Source organism: Balaenoptera borealis (genome assembly GCF_965194805.1).
Source record: "Balaenoptera borealis genome assembly, contig: HAP1_SCAFFOLD_422, whole genome shotgun sequence".
Taxonomy (NCBI): domain Eukaryota; kingdom Metazoa; phylum Chordata; class Mammalia; order Artiodactyla; family Balaenopteridae; genus Balaenoptera; species Balaenoptera borealis.
In genome coordinates, this window is record NW_028123774.1 from 61,106 (window position 1) to 84,601 (window position 23,496).

The 23,496-nt window shown below is 62.1% G+C and overlaps 2 gene segments (V, D, J or C); both read right to left on the reverse strand.

Annotated features, from left to right (window-relative positions):
• Window positions 1-5,956: 5,956 nt before the first annotated feature.
• Window positions 5,957-14,599, reverse strand: LOC309621295 (Ig alpha-1 chain C region-like). The segment is given in 5 exons: window positions 14,493-14,599; window positions 12,954-13,201; window positions 7,058-7,357; window positions 6,519-6,863; window positions 5,957-6,351 (listed from the first exon to the last, which is right to left on the reverse strand).
• Window positions 14,600-16,424: 1,825 nt separating this feature from the next.
• LOC309621296 (immunoglobulin heavy constant epsilon-like) lies at window positions 16,425-22,516 on the reverse strand. The segment is given in 7 exons: window positions 22,447-22,516; window positions 21,402-21,785; window positions 20,952-21,275; window positions 20,539-20,862; window positions 20,134-20,466; window positions 17,714-17,847; window positions 16,425-17,619 (listed from the first exon to the last, which is right to left on the reverse strand).
• Between the last annotated feature and the right edge of the window lie 980 nt (window positions 22,517-23,496).

The window sequence follows — 23,496 nt, forward strand, 5'->3', positions numbered from 1 at the left end:
CCCCAAAGGGCTCTCCTGGGCTTTGGCCACTTGCCAGGCCCCAGGCCCAAGTGGCTAGGTCTCTGTTTTGGGACATGATTCTCAGAACAGCAGTCTGGCTGGGACACCTGGGCTAGCCTATGCTCGCAATGACTCAGCCTCCCCATAGAGCTATTTTGGGTGTTTCAGCAGGTGACGAGGTGCAGGAGGCTTGAGAAGAAAGAGAAAAACAAGAGAACACAAACACCATTGCGTCCCCCATCCTGCCTACACTCCTGCACCCAAGCCCTCCCCTTCTGGTAACCGTGTGCCTGGTGACCCCCATGGACTGGGGTCTGGCTCATGCAGCCTGGGCTCTGGGCCAATTTTCTTTCCATGAAGTTGGCCTGGCATCTACAAACACCTATGGGTACTGGAAGGGATGAAGCCAGGTGATGAGGCATCACCTCATTCTCCATCCAGTGCTCAGACCAAGAGGGTCTTGGGGCCCCTGGGAGGCTCTCCTTCCTCTGTGTGAGTGACTTCTTATGAGGGTCAGGACTCAGGACCCATGGGTTGGGAACAGGACTCAGGATCTAAGATAAAGTGATGAAGCCAAAGAACGAGGGCTCCAGGATGAATGGACAGAATGTGAGGGCCTGGCTGAGAGAGGAGAGGACACAGTTTTTAGGACCAGGGCCCTGTGATCAGGACCAGGCTCAGTGAACAGGACCAGGACTCAGTGATCAAGACCAGGTCCAGTATCAGGACCTGGCCCAGTGATCAGGATCAGGGCTCAGTGATCAGGACCAGGGCTCAGTGATCAGGACCAGGGATCAGTGATCAGGACCAGGGCCCAGTGATCAGGACCAAGGATCAGTGATCAGGACCAGGGCCCAGTGATCAGGACCAAGGATCAGTGATCAGGACCAGGGCCCAGTGATCAGGATCAGGGCCCAGTGATCAGGACCAGGGCCCAGTGATCAGGACCAGGGATCAGTGATCAGGAACAGGGATCAGTGATCAGGACCAGGGATCAGTGATCAGGATCAGGGCCCAGTGATCAGGACCAGGGTTCAGTGATCAGGACCAGGGCTCAGTGATCAGGACCAGGGATCAGTGATCAGGATCTGGGCCCAGTGATCAGGACCAGGGCCCAGTGATCAGGACCAGGGATCAGTGATCAGGATCTGGGCCCAGTGATCAGGACCAGGGCCCAGTGATCAGGACCAGGGATCAGTGATCGGGACCAGGGCCCAGTGATCAGGACCAGGGCCCAGTGATCAGGACCAGGGATCAGTGATCAGGATCAGGGCCCAGTGCTCAGGACCAGGGCTCAGTGCTCAGGACCAGGGATCAGTGATCAGGACCAGGGCCCAGTGATCAGGACCAGGGATCAGTGATCAGGACCGGGGCCCAGTGATCGGGACCAGGCCACAGTGATCGGGATCAGGGCCCAGTGATCGGGACCAGGGCCCAGTGATCAGGACCAGGGATCAGTGATCAGGACCAGGGCCCAGTGATTGGGACCAGGGATCAGTGACTGGGACCAGGGATCAGTGATAGGGCCCAGGGCCCAGTGATCAGGACCAGGGATCAGTGATCGGGACCAGGGCCCAGTTATCGGGACCAGGGTCCAGTGATCGGGACCAGGGATCAGTGATCAGGACCAGGGCCCAGTGATCAGGACCAGGGATCAGTGACCGGGACCAGGGCCCAGTGATCGGGACCAGGGATCAGTGATCAGGATCAGGGCCCAGTGATCAGGACCAGGGATCAGTGATCAGGACCAGTGCCCAGTGATCAGGACCTGGCCTCAGTGATCAGGATCAGGGCTCAGTGATCAGGATCAGGGCCAGTGATCAGGACGAGGGATCAGTGATCAGGACCAGGGATCAGTGATCAGGACCAGGGCCCAGTGATCGGGACCAGGGATCAGTGACCGGGACCAGGGCCCAGTGATCGGGACCAGGGATCAGTGATCAGGATCAGGGCCCAGTGATCAGGACCAGGGATCAGTGATCAGGACCAGGGCCCAGTGATCGGGACCAGGGATCAGTGATCAGTATCAGGGCCCAGTGATCAGGACCAGGCCTCAGTGATCAGGATCAGAGCCCAGTGATCAGGATCACGGCCCAGTGATTAGGACCAAGGCCCAGTGATCAGGACCAGGATCAGTGATCAGGATCAGGGATCAGTGATTAGGATCAGGGCCCAGTGCTCAGGACCAGGGATCAGTGATCAGGACCAGGGATCAGTGATCAGGACCAGGGATCAGTTATCAGGATCAGGACCCAGTGCTCAGGACCAGGGCTCAGTGCTCAGGACCAGGGATCAGTGATCAGGATCAGGGCCCAGTGCTCAGGACCAGGGCTCAGTGATCAGGACCAGGGATCAGTGATCAGGACTAGGGATCAGTGATCAGGATCAGGGCCCAGTGCTCAGGACCAGGGCTCAGTGCTCAGGACCAGGGATCAGTGATCAGGATCAGGGCCCAGTGCTCAGGACCAGGGCTCAGTGATCAGGACCAGGGATCAGTGATCAGGACCAGGGTTCAGTGATCAGGACCAGGGATCAGTGATCAGGAACAGGCCTCAGTGATCAGGAACAGGGCCCAGTGATCAGGATCAGGGATCTGGGTGCAGTTATTGTGAGAGGTCTTGCTTTGTATTCTCTTTTGTGAAGCCCAGCTCTTGCCTTGAGCCTGCAAGACCATAGGACCAGCTGATGATTTCTAGGCAAGGGGACCCTGTCCAGACCCCTGAGACCCTGCCTTGGGCCATGGGGCAGGCATCCTTGTCTCCAGAGCCTCTGCCCCTCTCCTCCCCTTCCCCTCATTCAGAATTTGAGAACTTCTGCCTTTGGGATCATTTATTGCACCAGGAAGGCCTTTGTGGGTGCGCACATGGCTTCTGAGCAGCACTGAGTTCTGGCGTCCAGCTGGGCTCTCAGGAGGCTCCTCAAGTTTCCTCCCTGCAAACACAAGAGGTGTCAGGGCCTGGGGGAACTCCAGAGGCAGGTAGGGTCCTTGCCAGTGCTCCTTCCCCACCATGGCCTGGCTCCCACAGACTGGATGGAATCCAGTGGCAGCCGCACCCAGGGAATCTGATGCCCTGACACTGCTGGGGCACATCCGTGCTCTGCCCCCAGGCCTGCCCAAGTCCTCAGTGTCTGTGGGGGGACCACCTCTCTGTAGGCCAGACCCCCATCAGGAGGGACAGGGGAGCTCTGTTGGAGCCAGGCACTCCTGCCCCCCTCAGCCAACTGCTCGGCCCCCTCGCCTCCCACCTGTGCCTGGCTGGCTCCTGCTCAGTACTGGGGGCCCTCTCGGCTGTCAGGCGGGCCCCGAACGCTCGTCACGGTCAGCGCCGTGCTGTAGAAGAGGCTCAGCAGGAAGAGGGTGAGCAGGGTAATGGTGGTGGGCCACAGGCTGGCTTCCAGGCTGTCCTCCTCGGGGCCCTCCCGCAGTATGTCCAGCACCAGCCAGGGCAGCGGGTCCTGGTGATCTGTAAGACATGGAGGGCCTGCCAGGCCCGGGTCTGCGTGAGTGGGGGCTGAGCCAGTGCCCTCCCCACCCGGAGCTCTCAGGGTGGGGACGCTGGCAGTGTGGGTGCCCTGTCTCAGGTCTGAGGCTGCCTCCTGGAGGGCGAGAGAGCAGGTGCCCAGGGAAGGGGCTGGACCTTGCAGCTCTTGAGGCACCCTCAGGACTCCTATCTCTGGGGGTCTCAGGGCACCTCAGAGAGAGAGAGACATGGCAGGGCAGGAGGGTGGGCACTGTCTCTGCTGCGCCAAGGAGAGCTCAAGCCCAAGGCCTCCTGGATCCCAGCCCTACCTGTGAACTCAGCAAGCCCTCAGCAAGCCCTTGCTCTTGGACCTTCTTGGCCTGGGCCCCTGATGGGACCAGAGAAGATCAGACATGCCCACCCTCAGGGTGCTCCAGGTCGAGACATAGATCTGGGTCTGTGGTTCATTGTGCCGAGGGCCAGATGGACAAGACCAAGGGGCTCTGTTGCTGTCCCAGGAAGTGGCTGATAAGCTACGAGGAGCACGAGAAAGGCCCAGGTGAGAGCCACCAGCACAGGCAACCTTGCTGTCTCCAGGGTCCCAGGGCATAGACCTCCCATGTTAAATGGGATTTGGACCAGCTTGTTATATGCTGACACATCCAATCATTCGTCTATTCATCCATCCATCCATCCATGTAACCATTCAATTACCTACCCACCTATCCATCCGTCCATCTACTCATTCATCCATCCACCTGTCCACTCACCCATCCATCCATTCATTCATCCATCCACCCCCATCTGTCCATCTGTCCATCCATCCACTTCTCTGTCCTTCCATCTGTCCATCTGTTCATCCATCTGTCTCTTCGACCATCCGTTCATCCATCCATCCATCCATCCATCCGTCCATCCATCCATCCATCCACCCATCTGTTTGTCCATTTGTCCATCCATCCATCCGTCCATCCACCCATCCATCCACCTGTCTGTCCATCTTTCCATCCATCATATGTCCTGTGACCCATCCACCTGTCTGTGCTGTCTGCTGGCTCCACCCTCATCTACTGTCTCTTCCTCCTCCCCATCTCTTTAGAAAGCTCCTCCTGAGGGCAGGTCCTGGTCCCTTGGTGGCTGAACCACCTTCTCTGTGGCAGCACTTCCCCAATTAATCCATTGCTCCCCCCATTGCCCTTTGGTGACTGGACCCTTGAGAGGGGAGCAGTGGCCAGGGTGGGCAGGGGTCCCCACCCCACCTTGGCCCTGGAAGCAGAGAGAGGCAGCCAGAAAGCTAGGTCCCCTGGGAAGGCCCAGCAGGTGTCTAAACAAGAGCAGGGGCCCCGCTGCCCCCTTGTGGGAGCCCTGGTGCAGGTGTCCCACGGTGGTCATGGGACTGTCCTTCTAGGTTCGGTCTCCCTGACCTTCCCTCCTGCCAGGAGCTCCAAGCAGAAGCTGTCTAGGGGCCCTGGGTGAGAGCTGTGTCTTCTGACCCCTCACCACCCCTGCCCCCCACCCCATCTATGGTTTGGGGCTCAGGAATGCATGGGAGACTTGAATTTGGGGACCAAGTGGGGAGCAGGTGATGCCTGAGAGGGGTCTCTCCAATCGATCCCTGAACTGTGCCCAGCTGGGTACACAGGGAGGCCTGAGGTCTGGAGGGACCTGGGGCAGCAGGTCTGGGCCTGGGGAAAACCCTCTGGGGGCTTGGGCGGGGACTGCTCTTGCCTTCCTGGAGCTGGTTCTGGGCTGTCAACTTCCTGCACCTGCAGGGCTCAGACGTGTGTGTGTGTGTGTGTGTGTGTGTGTGTGTGTGTGCGCGCGCGCGCGCACGTGCCTGCGCACGCGACCATGAACACATATGAGAGTACGTGTGCATGTGTGTGTGCGCCCCTGTGTACACGTGCAGAGCAGTGGGATGTGGGGTGGGGAAGGCTGTACCCAGGCGGGGTGGCCCCCTTTCCGTGCGGTCAGTGGGGCCGTCCTGCACTTCTGTGCGCTGCACCCACAGAGGGCCCCTGGAATCCAATCCTCTTCCCTCGCCACTCCTCCCGTGAGCCCCCCTCTGCATGATGGCACCAGCCTCTTCTCTGGCCGCCAGGCTCCCCTCTGCCTCGCTCATGCCTCCCGGCTGCCCCTAGAGGCAGTTTCCTGAAATACAAGTGACCAAGTCACCTGCCCCTGGGAACTTTCATGGGGCCACCGTTCTCAGGACCCATGAGGCTGTGCGTGCCTCGCAAATCTCAGCCCCAGTTCGACCCTCACGCCTGTGCTCACACTCGTGCACGGCCATGAAGGCACATCCAGTGTCAGGCTGAGGGGAAACCAAGGCCTAGAGAAAGTCGGGGCAGTGGCTGCTCTTTCCTCCTGGGTCCTGTCCCCTCCTGGTGTGTGCAGACCCCGAGCACGGACAGATAGGCAGCCGGAGGGAAGCGCAGAGCTGCTTCAGGCGAGCATGGAGTTTATTCAAGGGGCGGGTGGGGCGGGGGCACGGCTCAGTAGCAGACGCCGTCCACCTCCGACATGACCACGGACACGTTCACGTGGGTGGGTTTACCCGCCAGGCGGTCGATGGTCTTCTGGGTGAAGGCCAGGGGCAGGGCCTCGTGGCCCACCATGCAGGAGAAGGACTCCCCCTGCTTCCAGGCCTCGGCGTCCACGCGCAGCACGCTGGTCACGGCGAAGGTGGGGACGCTCTGGCTGCGCTCGGGCAGGGAGCTCCAGGTCAGGTACTTCTCGCGGGGCAGCTCCTGGTTCCCCTGCAGCCACCGCACCAGCACATCCTTGGGGTTGAAACCTCGCACCAGGCACGTCAGCGTCACCAGCTCGTTGAGGGCCAGCTCCTCCGACGGCGGCGGCAGCAGGTGGACCTGTGGCCGGAACGTGTTCCCTGGAGGGCAGAGAGCAGGGTCAGGGGTCTGGGCAGGGAAGAAGGTGCCCCCTGCCCCCTGGGCACCCCGTGTGGGGGTGGGTGGGAGCTGGAGGGCGGGGTGGGCTCAGGAGTGCACCTCGCGCACCGTGGAGTGCCCAGCCGCCCACTCGCGGGTCAGGGCCCACCTGAGGGTTTCTTGATGGTGGCGGTTAGCGGGTTCTTGGACTCGGGGTGGGTGGCAGTGCAGGAGAAGGACTGTCCTTTTTTCCAGGGATCGGTGCAGCGCGGCAGGACACTGGACACGCTGAAGCAGCCGCAGAGGTCAGGCTTGTGCTGCTCCTGGATGGCATTCTTCCCACCTGTCGGGTTCCAGGTGAAGGTGGCGCCCTTGGGGTCTCTCAGGCCACTCAGCGTACACGTGAGGCTGGCATTGGAGCCCAGGAGCAGGTCCTCAAGGGCCGGTGGGTGCAGGGACAGGCTGACCTTGCACACAACTGGACACGATATAACTGGATGCGGCGTAGCTGGAGCTGAAAGGGAAGCCAGAGCAGGTCAGCGAGCCCCTCCGCCCGCCTCCCTGGCCTCCAGCCCCAGCCCAGGCCCCTCTTGGCCACCCCCCGGGCACTCAGCCACCTCTTGTCTGAGGGGAGTGCCCACAGGGATGCAGTCAGGGAGCTGGGTCAGGGTGGCACCATGGGGGCCCCGCCCCAGCCCGCCCTCTGACCTTTGCAGGGCACGTCCACGGCCTGGCTGGGTTTGGAGAGGTGCTGCACTTGGCATTTCACAGACTTGCTGTCTGGGCACTGGTCGGCCGGCACGGTCAGCTGGCTGCTCATGGTGTACAGGTCCCCGGCCTGAGCAGGGGGGAAGTTCCTGATGGACACGCCCTCGCCGCTCTGGCTCCAGGTCACCTTCAGTGGCTCTGACGGGAAGAAGCCCTGGACCAGGCAGGCGATGACCACCTGCCCGTCTGAGTTGGCACTCCTGAGGCTCAGTGGGAAGAGTCTGGGGCTGGTTTCAGTCACTGAAACACAAGGTGTGCTGTGAGATGGCAGCCTTCGCGCTGACCAGACGCCCGACACAGCCCCATGAGGGCAGGACGACGCCCGCCTTTCCTTTACACACAGAGAGTTAGTGACTGCCCCAAGGTCGCGCAGCTTGTACGCGGTGCACCCGGGGCCGGCAGCGGCCACCTGAGTGCAGCTGAGCCATTTCTGAACGCGCTCCTTGGGGCTCTGAGCACGTGGGCCACACGTGCTCCTCAGACGTGGGCCCTGGCTGTCGCACGCGGCTCCCCCACTGGCCAGCTGAGTCTGCGTGTGCTGTCGGAGCCTCAGCTGCCCTCTGTGCAGTGGGCGTGGTCATGTCCTTCCCCAGGGTGTGCGGTATCGTGAGAAATGGGCCCAGGGAGAGGGCAGAAAAAAGCCAGAGCAGCCTGGGCTTGAAGCTGAGTCTGCATGGGGGCCAGTTTGTCTGTCCTGGGGCTCAAGTTGGGGAGCAGAGGCGGCCTGAGACTTCTATGTCACCCCTCCCACTTCCTGGGTAAAAGTCCCAGTCCAACCACCTCCCCCTACAAAGCCGCCCCCCCCATCCTCCTAAACTAGCAGCTGACTCCCATGGACTGTGGGTATCTTGAGGCTGGAGGCCCAGTTCCAAATCAGTCCTTCTGGGCTGCCCCCTGGATAGCGGGGCTACAGAGGGCATGGTCTGCCCTGGTCCTTTCACAGTTCCCTTCCGGTCAACCGGTGACGGGAGTGGGGAACATCACAGTTGCACCCTGAGGCTGCACGGCCCTTGTGTGCCCCCAAGAAACATGGGGGGCTGTCTGGCTGGAAACCAGGGCTCTGGGTGTGATCCATGCTCAACCCACTGTCTCCTGTTCACCTCAGGCACTAGCCCAGTCCACCCCAGTTCAGCCCAGCCCAGCCCAGCTCAGCCCAGCTCAGCCCAGCTCAGCCCAGCTCAGCTCAGTTCAGCCCAGCTCAACTCAGCTCAGCTGAGCTCGGCCCAGCTCAACTCAGTTCAAACCATCTCAACCCAGTTCAGCCCAGCCCAGCTCAGACCAGCCTAGCTCAGCCCAGCTCAGCCCAGCTCAGCCCATCCACCTCAGGCCAGTTCAGCCCAGCTCAGCCCAGCTCAGCCCAGCTCAGCCCAGCTCAACCCAGCTCAGCCCAGTTGAGCTCAGCTCAGCCCAGCTCAACCCAGCTCAGCCCAGCTCAGCTCAGCTCAGCCCAGCTCAACTCAGCTCAGCCCAGCTCAGCTCAATCCAGTTCAGCCCAGCTCAGCCCAGTTCAGCCCAGCTCAGCTCAGCTCAACCCAGCTCAGCCCAGCTCAGCCCAGTTCAGCTCAGCTCAACCCAGCTCAGGCCAGTTCAGCCCATTTCAGCACAGCTAAGCCCAGCCCACCTCAGGCCAATTCAGCCCAGTTCAGCTCAGCTCAACCCAGTTCAGCCCAGCTCAATCCAGTTCAACCCAGCTCAGCTCAGCCCAGCTCAGCTCAGCCCAGCTCAGCTCAACTCAACCCAGTTCAGCCCAGCTCAACCCAGTTCAGCCCAGCTCAGCCCAGTTCAGCCCAGCTCAGCCCAGCTCAATCCAGTTCAACCCAGCTCAGTTCAGCTCAGCTCAGCTCAGCCCAGCTCAGCCCAGCTCAGCTCAGCTCAGCTCAGCTCAGCTCAACCCAGTTCAGCCCAGCTCAGCCCAGCTCAACCCAGCTCAGCTCGCCCCAGCTCAGCCCAGCTCAGCTCAGCTCAGCTCAACCCAGTTCAGCCCAGTTCAACCCAGTTCAGCCCAGCTCAGCCCAGCTCAACCCAGCTCAACCCAGTTTAGCTCAGCTCAGCCCAGCTCAGCCCAGCTCAACCCAGCTCAGCTCAGCTCAGTTCAGCTCAACCCAGCTCAGCCCAGCTCAGCTCAGCTCAGCTCAACCCAGCTCAGCCCAGCTCAACCCAGTTCAGCCCAGCTCAGCCCAGCTCAACCCAGTTTAGCCCAGCTCAGCCCAGCTCAACCCAGTTCAGCCCAGCTCAGCTCAGCCCAGCTCAGTTCAGCTCAGCTCAGCCCAGCTCAACTCAGTTCAAACCATCTCAACCCAGTTCAGCCCAGCCCGCCTCAGACCAGCCTAGCTCAGCCCAGTTCAGCCCAGCTCAGCCCATCCACCTCAGGCCAGTTCAGCCCAGTTCAGCCCAGCTCAGCCCAGCTCAGCCCAGCTCAGCCCAGCTCAACCCAGCTCAGCCCAGTTGAGCTCAGCTCAGCCCAGCTCAACCCAGCTCAGCCCAGCTCAGCTCAGCTCAGCCCAGCTCAACTCAGCTCAGCCCAGCTCAGCTCAATCCAGTTCAGCCCAGCTCAGCCCAGTTCAGCCCAGCTCAGCTCAGCTCAACCCAGCTCAGCCCAGCTCAGCCCAGCTCAGCTCAGCTCAACCCAGTTCAGCTCAGCTCAACCCAGCTCAGGCCAGTTCAGCCCATTTCAGCACAGCTAAGCCCAGCCCAGCTCAGGCCAATTCAGCCCAGTTCAGCTCAGCTCAACCCAGTTCAGCCCAGCTCAATCCAGTTCAACCCAGCTCAGTTCAGCTCAGCTCAGCTCAGCTCAGCCCAGCTCAGCCCAGCTCAGCTCAACCCAGTTCAGCTCAGCTCAGCCCAGCTCAGGCCAGTTCAGCCCATTTCAGCACAGTTAAGCCCAGCCCGGCTCAGGCCAATTCAGCCCAGTTCAGCCCAGCTCAACCCAGTTCAGCCCAGCTCAATCCAGTTCAACCCAGCTCAGCTCAGCCCAGCTCAGCTCAGCCCAGCTCAGCTCAACTCAACCCAGTTCAGCCCAGCTCAACCCAGTTCAGCCCAGCTCAGCCCAGCTCAATCCAGTTCAACCCAGCTCAGTTCAGCTCAGCTCAGCTCAGCCCAGCTCAGCCCAGTTCAGCTCAGCTCAGCTCAACCCAGTTCAGCCCAGCTCAGCTCAGCTCAGCTCAGCTCAGCTCAACCCAGTTCAGCCCAGCTCAGCCCAGCTCAACCCAGCTCAGCTCAGCCCAGCTCAGCCCAGCTCAGCTCAGCTCAGCTCAACCCAGTTCAGCTCAGCTCAACCCAGCTCAACCCAGCTCAGCACAGCTCAGCTCAGCTCAGTTCAGCTCAGCCCAGCTCAGCCCAGCTCAGCCCAGCTCAGCCCAGTTTAGCCCAGTTTAGCCCAGCTCAACCCAGTTCAGCCCAGCTCAGCCCAGCTCAACCCAGCTTAACCCAGTTTAGCTCAGCTCAGCTCAGCTCAGCCCAGCTCAGCCCAGCTCAACCCAGCTCAGCTCAGCTCAGTTCAGCTCAACCCAGCTCAGCCCAGCTCAGCTCAGCTCAGCTCAACCCAGCTCAGCCCAGCTCAACCCAGTTCAGCCCAGCTCAGCCCAGCTCAACCCAGTTTAGCCCAGCTCAGCTCAGCCCAGCTCAGTTCAGCTCAGCTCAGCCCAGCTCAACCCAGCTCAACCCAGCTCAACCCAGTTTAGCCCAGCTCAGCCCAGCTCAGCCCAGCTCAGCCCAGCTCAGCCCAGTTCAGCTCAGCTCAGCCCAGCTCAGCCCAGCGCAGCTCAGCTCAGCCCAGTGCAGCTCAGCTCAGCCCAGCCCAGCCCAGCCCAGTTCAGCCCAGTTCAGCCCAGCTCAGCCCAGTTCAGCTCAGCCCAGCTCAGCTCAACTCAGCTCAGTTCAGCTCAGCTCAGCTCAGCTCAGCCCAGCCCAGTTCAGCCCAGTTCAGCCCAGCTCAGCCCAGTTCAGCTCAGCTCAGCCCAGCTCAGCCCAGTTCAGCCCAGCTCAGCCCAGTTCAGCTCAGCTCAGCCCAGCTCAGCTCAGCTCAACCCAGCTCAGCCCAGCTCAGCCCAGCTCAGCCCAGTTCAGCCCAGCTCAGCCCAGTTCAGCTCAGCTCAGCCCAGCTCAGCCCAGTTCAGCCCAGCTCAGCCCAGTTCAGCTCAGCTCAGCCCAGCTCAGCTCAGCTCAACCCAGCTCAGCCCAGCTCAGCCCAGCTCAGCCCAGTTCAGCCCAGCTCAGCCCAGTTCAGCTCAGCTCAGCTCAGTTCAGTTCAGCCCAGCTCAGCTCAGCTCAACCCAGTTCAGCTCAGCCCAGCTCAGCCCAGTTCAGCCCAGTTCAACCCAGCTCAGCCCAGTTCAGCCTAGTTCACCCCAGCTCCACCCAGTTCAATGCAGCTCAGCCCAGTTCAGCCCATTCTACCCAGCCCAGCTCAGCCCATGTGTACAGCATCCTGCTCTGTGTCTTCTGGGTCAATGGCCGTCTGCCTTTCTCCCTCTTGTCTCTGTATTGGTACCTGTCCTCCATCCTCCCGTCCCAGGAGGCCGTAGTATGGCCTGGCTGTGGAGGAGATGAGGCCTGAATAGCTTCTGGGACCCACCTGCTCAAGGCTGCCAGAGGGTCCAACACGGCTGGGAGAGGCCCATGCCTTTTGGTCATGTGGCCATGCCCTGCTGGTCCCCGTGCCCGCCTGCCCAGAGGCGCTGGAGTGGGGAGGGAGAACCAGGCCTCGTCCAGGCCCGCCTGTTGGCCGTGTGGTCTCAGCCGACCCCGGCCCCGCTCTGGGCCGTTTGCGCTGCGAGGTGAGGCTGACGCTGGGAAGGGGCTGCATGGCGGTGTCTGGCCCACAGGCGGGGGTCACTCACCCACTTCCTGTCCCGCCAGTTGTGGCCGCGTGCCTCCACGTCATGTCTGGTCTGTGGTCTGGCTGTGGCGGGACCAGGTGTGTGTGGCCTGGGCTGTGGGACCCCCAGGAGCCTGGCCCTGGCCTGAGGCCATGTGGGTGCAGGCGGGTGCCGTGGGGGGTGTGTCTCCACGGGGCGCCCACGGGGCTGGGCTGGGGGCCGAGGTGCAGAGAAGCAGAGGCCGAAGTGGACAGAGTCAGGGGCTTAGGGTCCCTGAGGTAGAAATAGTCCCAGAGGTGCAGATGGAGTGAGGGCCGGAGGGGAGGTTGCACAGGCCGGCAGGGGCGGGAGCCCCAAGGGACAGCCTCACCAGAGTGACCGCAGTGAGCAGGCCCCACAGACCTTCAGGCCACAGGGCAGCTGTGAGGGTGGGGAGCCTCTCCCTCCTGGCCACGACCAGGGGCTGCCCCTCCTCCGCCAGCCTCAGCAGCAGCGGGGCCCTGGACTGAAGCTGGGCAGGGCGTGTGGGCCCCCCTGCCTGGAGCCTGGAGTCCTGTGGGACGGGGTGGCTGAGGGCTTCCCCCCGCCTGCATCCACCCAATTCCCTGCCCAGGCTTCTCCCACCCACGGGCCCTGCCGGCTGCCCGGCTGCTTGGCCCTCCCCGCTGCCCCTCAGGAGGCGGCCCCGGCCTGGGCACACGAGGGGCTGTGGGGCCTGGTTTGCACCTGCTTTCGCATGTTCATTCATTTCTTCACACCCAGAAGGTTCTGGAGTTACACACAGGGACCCATGGTCCCCTCCCGGGAAGGACACCATTGGGGGGAGAGCTGCAGGCAGGTGGAGGGGGGAGATCAGCGTTTCCCTGGGGGAGGGGTGGGCCCAGGACGGGAGTTGGGGCAGGTGGGCTGGGAGGGGGAGATGGATGGAGGAAGGGGAGCCTGGGGCATGGCACCGGGTGGGCAGACACACCTGGCTTGGTCAAGGGACTTCTGGCGTTTTATCACGGACCCTGGCACACCCACAGCATCGCCCACGAGGGGCACTTCCGCCCGGGCCGCCGGACTCTGGTCCACCCCCCGCATACCGCTCTCATGAGCACCAGAGGCGCCTGCATCGTGGTTGACTGGCCCTGAGGATCCTTCCTCTTGCCGGCCCGTGAGGTCCTGGGGCCCTGCACCTTCCGGGGGTCTGAAGCCCCGGTGTCCCCTGGAGCCGCCCTGAGGGAGCTGGAGGAGTGGGACTCGGGGTGAGTGGTTGAGGCAGTGCCTGGCGGGAGTGGAGGAAACAGAGGAGGGCGGTGCGGGGCGGGGGGCCGCTCTCTCCTGAGGCTGGTGTCCCCCACGCAGACAGCACTGCCCCGCTGTGGGCACAGACGGGCACAGAACACGGGGCAGAAAGAAGAGCTTGGACTTGAGGCGGACGGATGTGGGGTCTCGCACGACCTGACGGTCGCAGTGGTTGGGGGAAGGGCCTGAGCCCGAGTGGACACTGTTGTTAAGACTAATGAGCACCTTTGGGGGTCAGGGACTTGCCGAGCGTGGCTCCAGTTGGGAGGGAGGAGCCGGGACCGGGCGAGTCCTCCCTGGGCTTCTTCGGAAGGAGGAAGGGCCTCGGCTTGGCCAAGGCCTACTGGCTGGTGGTGAGTGTCCTGGGGCCGCGACAAAGGACCTCACACTGAGGGGCTTGGAACAACAGAAATTCAGTCTCACACTCTGCAGCCAGACGCCCGAGATCCAGGTGTCCCAGGGCCCTGCTCCCGCCAGAAGCTCCAGGGGAGGGTCCCTCCTGCCCTCAGCCTCTGGTGGCCCCAGGCATCACCCAATCTCTGCCTCTGCCCTCATACGACCTCCTGCCCTGAGTCTGATCTCTCCTCCTCTGTCCCTTGTAAGGACGCTTCTCACTGGATTCAGGGCCACCTGGACAATCTCATCTTAAGATCCTTAACTTCAATCACATATGCAAAGACCCTTCGTCTGAATAGGATCACCTTCACGGGTTCCAGGGCTTAGGACGTGGACATAACTTCTGGGCCTGGGGGCACCATTCTGCCCACTGTGGTGGGTTAATGCAGAAGAAAGAGGAGGAGGAGCAGAGGGGAGCCCGAGAAGGTGGGGTCTTGCTGCTGGGAGGGCGTGTCTGGCAGGGTTGCTGGGTCTGGAGCCCGGCTGGCTGGGTGGGATCCATCCCCCTGCTCTCCTCTGCGGGCCTGCCCTTGGGCTGTGCTCCCACTGTGCCAGCCCCTCTGGGTGGGGTGACTGCCACTGTTCTCGGAGAGACACCAGTGAGTGGCCTTGAAGTGGGATCTTAGTTCCCTGCCCAGGAATTGAATCCGCGTATCCTGGATGAAAACCAGGAATCCTAGCTGCTAGACCACCAGGGGCCGGAGGCCAGAAGCAAAGTTGCCCTGGCTCTTGCCCCGTTTGAAAGCGAGAGTGTTTCAAGGAGGAAAAAGTGTAAAAAGAGGTACGAAGTTTGTTGTTAGAGACAGAGCACAACATGTGGGGGAGCACGCAGAGAAGTAGTTTATTTAAGACAGGAGCAAGGCAGACATACTCACCTGGAGAGAGAGGGTGTGGGCGTCCTCCCCGATGAGGCGCAGTAAAGCGGGGGCCAGATGGTTTGTACAGGGCAGTCCTCCCGGATCTTTGTCTTCCTCTGGCCCATTACCTCGCCTCTTCTCCCGCATCTGACCTGTCCTAGGGCCCTCCCGACAAGTGCGTATCTTCTTGACAAGAAAGATTCCAACGCAAAGGCTAACGGGAAGTTTGACAACACATTATGGGGTGGCACCCCCTCCCTTTTTGACCCCCGAGGAGGCTTCCTGCGCATGTGCAGGCGGGGAGCTTGCCCTGACCTCAGGAGCGATAGACGTGGTCGTCTTATCTCTTTACTCCAGCAGGGCTCAGCTCCTGCCACTAACTTTGTCCTTGGAGTGTCAGGGAAAGCAGAGCTCCAGGTTACTCTGCTTGGCAAGCTCCAGCCTCTCAGCCCAGGGGCCCATCTATCTCCTATTTCACCACCTTTCTTCCCGACTTGGGGAAGATGCACGTTGTCCATGTGTGACGACGCCCAGCTTACAGGACCCCGCGTGGGCTGAGCCCTTGTTGCCCTCGTTCCGGATTCCACGGTGGGTCTCATGATCCGGGGTGCAAGTCAGAGAAAGGGGACCCTCAGCTCTGCCCCCGGGGGCTCCTGGCTCAGGAGATGGGGAGGAAGGCCCCTGGACCTCGGCTTGAGAGGGCCATGCAGGTGGGGGCCGGTCTTGGGGCCTAGTTTCCTGAAACTGTGTGCGGGTCTGTGCAGGTGTGAGTGTGTGAGTGTCGGTGTGAGGGGGCAGAGCAGAGCAGGGCTGCGCCCTTGACCTTGTGTGAAGTGCTCTACTGCCCCTCTCATGTTCTATTTGAACCAAACACTCGGGCTCTCTGGACAAGCCTCAGAGTTGCCCAGTGCTGGGTTTTCTGTGCCCGACCCCAGCAGGCTGCACGGTCCGTGTCGGAGTCCGTGGGATGCCTGGTCTCCCAGCGCAGATGGCGGCTCTCAGAAGGGCCTTCGCCACAAGCGGACTCTCCTGTCAACACAGTCTGGGCACTCGTATGCTGGGAAGGAGGACACCGGGCCCTGAAGAATGGTCTTAGCTGCTCACAGGTCCTCAAAGAGGCCAAGAAGGTCACTCACCGCCCCTAGTTTCCTCCTATTGTACCTTTTCCAATTATTGAAACATTTTCTTCCTGTTATTGGCCACCCAGTAAGCCACCCGGTTTTTCCTTATGGTGCAGGACCCACTGCTCACATTTCTTTCTTTTCATTGGTTGCTGAGTGCTCTTTGTATATGAAGGAGTCCTGCCCTGTGTCACGTGTGCTCATGCGCTCTGCCCCGTTTCCATGGGACTTCAGAGCCCCTTGTGGGTGGGCTTCTCCAGCTCTTTACCCTCAGGAGGAGGCTCAGCCCGGGCCCACCACTGTGCTTGGCCAGCCGGCCCTCTCCCTGGTGCCTGTGGCTCCTGCCTTCGCGGCTCCCAGCTTTCTTCTCGAGGACGGTGGTGGCCAGCCCCAGACAGCTCTCACTTGTTCATCGGGACGTCCAGGCTGGCTGGTGGGATGGGGCCTGAGGACTGGCCTGTCTGCGTGAGCTCAGTGGGTGGTGACTAGGGCCCCAGGAGGCTGATGCCGGCCTCCATCCTGGTGCTTGTGCAGCTGTGTTCCTGCGGCCTCCTGCACTGACCACTGAATGAGCCCCTCAGGGTTTGCCCACAGGGATGGGGATTGTTGCTTTTACCTTTGGGCGCAGAGGGGCGGTGAGTCTGGGCTGGAGGCCAGTGGCGCAGGCGTGGTGGAGCCTGAACCGGGGTCTCTGTGGGTATTGAAGGACTCTTGAGGTGGAGCCTGGCTGGACACTTGGGTCCTCGGGGCCCAGAGCTGCCCTCTGCCCCCTTCCCTCTGGCCCCTTGTCCACGTCCTCGGGGGGGGGGCACCTCCTGCTCCCAAGGGACCACAGGCACCTCCCCCAAGGTACGCTCAGGTGGCATGGGGTTCTTTACTTAAAGGAACTTTACAAGGAAAAGTAAAGAGAGAGAGGTCGACCTGATTCTGGCAGTGGATCAGGTGGAAGATGGATGTCTGTCTTGTTTCTTTGAAGAAAGAATTTAGGAAAGAGACCAAGATTGTGAAATAGAGACAGTGTTTACTAGAAGGAAGGTACGAGTGGAAGAGCACACGGGAAACTTGGAGCGAGTCACGTGCCGCAGGGGTGGCTTAGGTTGCTTACACGGGGACAGTTTTCCAGGTGGTCTCTGGCCAATCACCTCGAAGTGTCAGCAGGAGAGTGATTGCAGCTGCTCAGCCTGGAGCCCGTCTATCTCCTGCGTCGGGACGAGGGCACGGGGGACGGGCTGCGTGCTGCAGGGCTGATTTGGGCACACTGCGGACCCCTTGGGAAGCGCCTTTTGCTGTGGGACCCTGCCTCACAGCCTAGGGCCCTGCCCGCAGCCCTGAAAACTGCCCTGGCCCCTCCCCGGAAGGTCTGCTCTGCAGCCTCATTCTGCACGAACGGGGCCTGGGGGTGGACAGCAGGGAGGGTGGGCACGGGACAGGAGCAGGGCATGGGGGGCAGTGCCCTTGGACCTGGGGGCACGGAGGGCGGGACTGAGCCTGGGGAGTGAGCCCTTGGCTTGGCTGGGCTGGACTCAGACGCTGGATTGGGCTGGTTGGGACTCTGAGTCCTAGATTTGGCTCTGGGCTCCAGCGTGGGCTGGGCCATGGGCTCCAGGCCGTCACTGTGTTTCAGGGGTTGTTCAGTCAGAGCCGGTGTGGGCCCAAGCCCAGGGGCCTGGGAGAAGCCTGGGGTGGTCAGCAGCCACGCCCAGCCCAGGCCTCTCTGTGGAGGGAACAGATGCTCTTCTGGGACTTGCCCCAAAGTGGGGTGGTGTGGGGCTGTGATAGGTGGGCCCCCTTGTCGCCTTCGACCTTGGGGCTGAGCTGGGGCCTCTGGGCGCCTGTGTGCTGGTCGCTGGGCCCCTGACTCTGGCCCCTTGGGGGCTGTTCTGCTCCTTCCTCCGGCCCAGGGTAGAGCTGGCCGCCTCGGGGCTGCTCACACGAGGAGGCGAAAGGCAGGGCTGTGCAACGTCCGTGTAGTCGCGGGAAGCCTGCGGCTGCTCCTGCCGGACGGCGGCCAGGACCCACTTCGCCTGGGAGGACGGTGTGCGTGAGGGACTCTGTGCCCAGGCCGAGGTTCTCCCTCTCTCTGGGCGCCCCGCCCTGGAATGGGGCACCCGTGCCCACCTTGCAGAGGGTGACGGTAGCGCTGTAGCTCACGCTGAGCAGGAAGAGCGCCACGAAGGTGAGGAGGCTGGTCCGTGTCCCCTGCAGCTCCTCGCTCTCGGCCGCCTCTGCGCACAGGTCTTCCAGGGCCAGCTCTGCGGGCGTCAGCCGGTCAGCCCCCTGGCCTCGGGGTCCGACGGGGAAGGACAGGCCTGGCCCCCCTTAGGGAGCAGAGGGGACTGGGCCGGGCGCCCTGGTCCTGGGCGGTCCCTCCGTCCGGCCCCTCTGCGACTGCCCAGAGCCACCAGCCGGACCTGGAGGGTGGGGGGTTGGAAGCCGCCGAGCCGGCCGGTGGCCGTGTGGGCGGCCTGTTTCCCTGCCCTCTGCTGTCCCTCCGCTCTCAGGTGGCTGGCGTTTTCTCTCCCCCGGTTTCTCCGGCTTTTCTCCTGACTGCCGGTCGCCCCTCTCAGCCCCGCGGGCCCCTCACCTCAGCTCCAGCTCTGCCCCACCCCGCTCCCTGCCCCGTGGCAGGCGGGGTCCCCCGGCCTGGGGAGCACCCACATCCACCCACTGCATGGCCTGTGGCCGCCCAGTCCGGCCCCCTGGGCCCCGTTCCTGCTCGGCTCCGTTCTCGCCAGCCTGGGGGCCCCTTGAGGAGCCCAGGCTGGCATCCCTGCCTGGAGCCCTCAGGAGGGGCTCTGGACCCGGGAGGGCCCCTAGGCTCATTGGATCATCGCAGTGGGTGCCCCGAGGGCTCGGTCCGGCCGCACGGACCTTGCCCAGTCTGCGGGAGCCCAGAGCTGCCCCTGGCCTCCGGCTCCTCCTGTCCTGGGGCTGGGCCCCTTCCTTCCCCAGCACGGCCTCTGCTCTGGGCTCGTGTTCAGGGTGTGGGCTGTGCATGTGCTGCTTTCTGTGTGGCTGTGGTGGGTGCCTGCGTGCTGTCCATGTGTGTGTCTGTCCGTGTGTGTCAGTATGTATCCGTGTGTGTCCATGTGTGTCTGTGTGTATTCATGTGTGTGTGTTCATGGCTGTGTCCCCGTGTGTCTGTGTCCATATGTGTCTGTGTATATCCATGTCCGTGTGTGCCAGAGTGTCCATCCATGTGTATCAGTATGTGCCCATGTGTGTGTCCGTGTGTGTCCACATGCATGTGTCTCTGTGCGCCTGTGTCCATGTCTGTGTGTATCCATGTGTGTGTCCATGTGTCTGTGTGTGTCTGTGTATGTGTTCATGTGTGTGTCTCCATGTGTCTGTGTGCCTGTTGTGTCTGTGTCCATGTGTATCAGTGTCTGTGTCCATATGCGTCCATGTATATCTGTGTCCATGTGTGTCAGTGTGTCTGTCCATGTGTGTCTGTTCATGTGTATCAGTATGTGTATCTGTGTGTGTTCATTTGTATGTGTTCATGTCTGTGTCCCCATGTGTCTGTGTCTGTGTGTGTGTCTGTGTCCATGTGCGTCAGTGTGTGTCTGTGTGTCCAACTGTCCATCTGTGGGGTGCAGCTGACAGGGAGGGGCTGGCTGCAGGAGGAAGCCATGTGGGGCGACGGGTGGGTCCAGGGGCCCAGGTATGACGGGGAAGGGTTTGGGAGTGGCCTGGGAGCGAGGGCGGGCCTCACAGGTGGGAGGCCACCTGTGAGTGTGTGTGAGACGCTACCAGCGGTTGGCAGTGCCATGTGACTTGGGTGGGTGCGGAGCCTTGGCACCAGCGGGCATGACAGTGTGAGGGTGCGTGCGAGGGCTGGGCGTTTCCCTGGATCGATTCAGGGTGGAGTGAGGCTGAGCAGCAAGATGGGGGACACAGGGCGCCGACCCCGGCCTGGTGTGACCACGCAGGTAGGATGGGGGGTCAGAAGGCCGGGGTCAGAGGAGTGGGCTCCGCACTGGCCCCTGTGCAGGGTTGGCCCGTTTGTGCCCAGGAGGTGACGGTGAAGGGACCTGCGTGTTGGTGCCGGTGCGGGGGACTGACTTGGCCCATTTCTCTACCTGGAGGGCCTGTGTGTGCAGCTGGACTTGGGAGCTTGGGGGCTTGTCTGTGTCCAGAGGGGCTGGCAGGAGGCTAGGGGTGGAGGCTGAGGCCTCCGGGACCTCCGGGAGAGGCTGGGGTCTCTGTGGTCCCTCCCCTAGGACCACTCTCTGGCTCTTAGAACTCCTTTGAGTGGATAGAGTGCATAGTGGGGTGGCGGGGAGGGCCTCTGACACAGACGGCAATGCTGGATGGAGCCGCGCCTCAGCCCCGGCCCCCGCCCCGTGCCTTCCTTTCCTTGTGCCAAGACACTGCTCCCTGCCCCACAGCTCCCCAAGAACGGGCACGCCCAGGGCTCTGAGCAGGCACTGGAGTGTTTATTGACAATGGACAGAAGGTCTGGCCGGCCCCCTCCCCCGCCCCAGCAGGATGGAGCCCTGGGACGGGGGGAGGGAGGGAGGTCAGCCATCATTTACCAAGGTCGATGGACATCGATCTCTCGAGGGTCCTTGAGCCGGACAGGGCCTCGTGGACCACCTGGCAGGTGAACGTGCTCCTCTGCTGCCAGTCGGCCTGCTTGACCGCCAGGTGGCTGTAGACGAAGAAGGCGGGGCTGGAGCCGCGGACCCTGTGGGGCCCCGTGCTGGTGTGCTGGTCCGCCTGCATCGGGGCGCCGTTCCGCAGCCACCGCACGGAGATATCCGCGGGGAAGAAGTTCTGGATCAGGCAGGTGAGGGTGACCTCGCCCTTGGTCTTGAGCTCCTCCTTGGGTGGCGGGAACACGTAGACCTCGGGAATCATACGCTTGCCTGCAGACAGGTGTGTGGTCAGCCAGACTCCACCTGGGAGACCCGCCCACCTCCCCTCAGCCTGCAGCTCACCAGGGCCCTTGGAGATGGAGCGCAGGATCTCCTTGGGCAGGTGTGGGTGGGCCACTTTGCAGTAGTAGGTCTCGCCCTCAATCCAGTCACTGACGTCCACCGGCAGGGTGGACGTGACGGTGACCGTCCCGTTGAACTGAGTCTTGGCGATGGGTGGGTCTGGATAGACTAGATCCTTGTTCTCCGTGGACCAGGTCAGTGTCATGTCCTTGTCGCTGGCCAGGTCCACCACCAGGCAGGTGATCTTGGGTGACTTGTTGACGTACAGGTCGAGGGGTGTGGGTGGGCTCAGGTAGGCGCTCACGCCACGGGGCTCAGACTCGGCTGTGTGGGGGAGGGGACTGAGTGAGGCTGAGTCTGCCCTCCTCTCTGAATCCCGAGCGGCTGGGTGTTGGCGTGGGCGAGCACCGTACCTGTGCACCTGCGGGCGTGGTTGTCGTAGGTGAAGCCATAATAGGTGACCCGGCAGGTGTAGGTGATTTGGGACACCCACTGGCCCTGCGTGATGTTGAGCTCGCTGTAAGTGGAGGCCAGTTTGCCCTCCACCCTTTCGGGGCCGGTGTGTGGGAACACATCTGTGGCCTCACGCCCGTCCACCAGCCAGGTGACCTTGACTTTGCCTGGGGTATAGCCGGAGATGAGGCACAGGAGCTGGATGGCGGTATGGGTGTCACCACGGGGGTCGCACGAGGAGTAAAAGAGCTTCACAGAGGGGTCGGGGAAGCTCTTGGTGCACCCTGGTGGCAGAGGCAGCAGGAGTGGGGTTGGCCTCTCTGAGCCCCCAGCCCCTCCTCCCTGTGCCTCCTGCCCGGCCTCCCCCTCCCCCTCCGGCTGTCTCGCGGGCTGGCCCAGACCTGGCTCACCAGTGACGGCCTTGGTGGTGGTGGTGTTGGACGCAGCGTGAGCCACACTGCAGGTGAACTTCTGCTTGGACCACTCGCCCGAGACTGTCACCTGGCTGCTGGTGGTGTAGAGGCTGGAGTTCAAGTTTTGGACGGCAGGGAAGGTCAGGGTGCTCCTGTTCAGGGACGCTGTGTCCCAGGTCATGGTCACTGGCCCCGGGAAGTAGCCCGTGACCAGGCAGCCCAGCGTCACAGAAGTGGCATTGGTAGCACTTGTGCAACAGGAGCCCAAGGGGTAGACGGATGGGCCGTGGATGGAGGCTGTGGGGACAAGACAGGGGTCAACGCTGGCCTCAGGACTGTCACCCGTATGTGCCAGACTAACTGCTGGCTTTGGAGGGTGGGCTGTGGGGTCGAGGGGGGGTGGTCCCGTGCAGGGAACACCGGGACTCTGCTCCAGCTTTGGGGGACAGATGGCTCCTCCTGGGTCCTTTCCTCATCTCCTGATTCCACTAGGGACGCCCTCCAGTGAATCCTTGTGCCCCTGCAGAAGCAGTGGCTGTCACTGCCCTTGGCCAGGACTCCTGCCCTCAGCCCCAAGTGGGTGGACACGGGGCTCTTGAGTGGAGGCGCTAACCCACTCCCTGAGGTGGAGGCTCAGAGCCCATAGCCCCCTGTCGGCACCCGGGGACCCAGAGAGACCCCCCACCCCAGGAGTTACCAGGCTACTCTTCTGCCCCCACTCATAGACCCCCATTGGAGATCAGGGAACCTGAGAACCCCAGTAGCCACCAGTCTGTCCCCTCTGCCCCACCCATAGCCCTGGGAACACAGGCCTGGGACACAGAGACCCCCAGGATCACCAAGCTGCTTTCCCACTCCTAACCCTAACTCAGACCCCCATCGGGGATCGGGGAGACCCCCAGGAACCACCAAGCTGGCCCTTCTGCTCCCAACCAAAGACCTCGTAAGGGCCTGGCGATCCACAGGACCCCACTTCCCAGGAATCACCTTGTGTCCCCGCCCCACTCCAAAGTCCCTGTGGGCTTGTTGTGGGCGGATCCACCTGCCACCCACTGGGCCCCTGCTACCTGCAGCCGTGGGTCAGCCTTCAGGTCCCTGAGCTGCTTTGCCATGGCTGCCCTTTCACCCCATCCTTCGGCTGACCAGCCCAGGACCCCTGGTGCTCTACCTGCCCTGCTGACCCCCCAAGGGGAGCCCGATTACAGGCCCCATGGAGAGAGGACAAAGACCCCTCAGAGCCCTCCTCAGTCCCCCTCAGCCCTTCTCAGGCTCCTCTGGTTCCCATGCCTGTCTGCACATCCCCTGGCCTTGGAGCTCCAGACCCCAGCCCATCCCGGCTCTGCATCCCAGCTCAGCTCTTCCACCTTATTCTATTCTGCCGGCTAGCCCAGCTGAGCACAGCCCAGATGACCTTGTGTCAGGACAGCTGAGACAAAGCAAACAAGCTCGCAAGTACAGCCCAGCACCCCCTAACGAGTCCTGCTCATTTCAAGTCAGCTCAGCCCAGAACAGCCTGCCTTGATCCAGCCTGGCCCGCTTCAGCCCCTGACATCCCATCTCAAGCAAAACAACTCATCTGAGCCGCGTCCACATGGTTCATTTTAGTTCAGTTTAGCTGACTGAGCAAAGTTGGCCAGGATGACCCCACAGCCCACTCCACCCAGTTAATCCAGCTCAGCCCAGGCCAGTCCTGCCCAGCTCAACCCAATGTAGCCCTACTCAGCTCAGCCCAGCCCAGCCTAACCCAGTTCAGCCCAGTGTAGCCCAGCTCAGCCCAGTTCAACCCAGTTCAGCTCAGCCCAGCTCAGCCCAGTTCAACCTAGTTCAGCTCAGCTCAGCCCAGTTTGGCCCAGTTCAACCCAGTTCAGCTCAGCTCAGCCCAGTTCAGCTCAGCTCAGCTCAGCCCAGTTCAGCTCAGCTCAGCTCAACCAAGCCCAGCTCATCCCAGTTCAGCTCAGTTCAGCCCAGTTCAGCTCAGTTCAGCCCAGCTCAGGCCAGTTCAACCCAGTTCAGCTCAGCCCAGCCCAGCTCAGTCCAGTTCAGCCCAGCTCAATCCAGTTCATCCCAGTTCACCCCAGCTCAGCTCATTTCA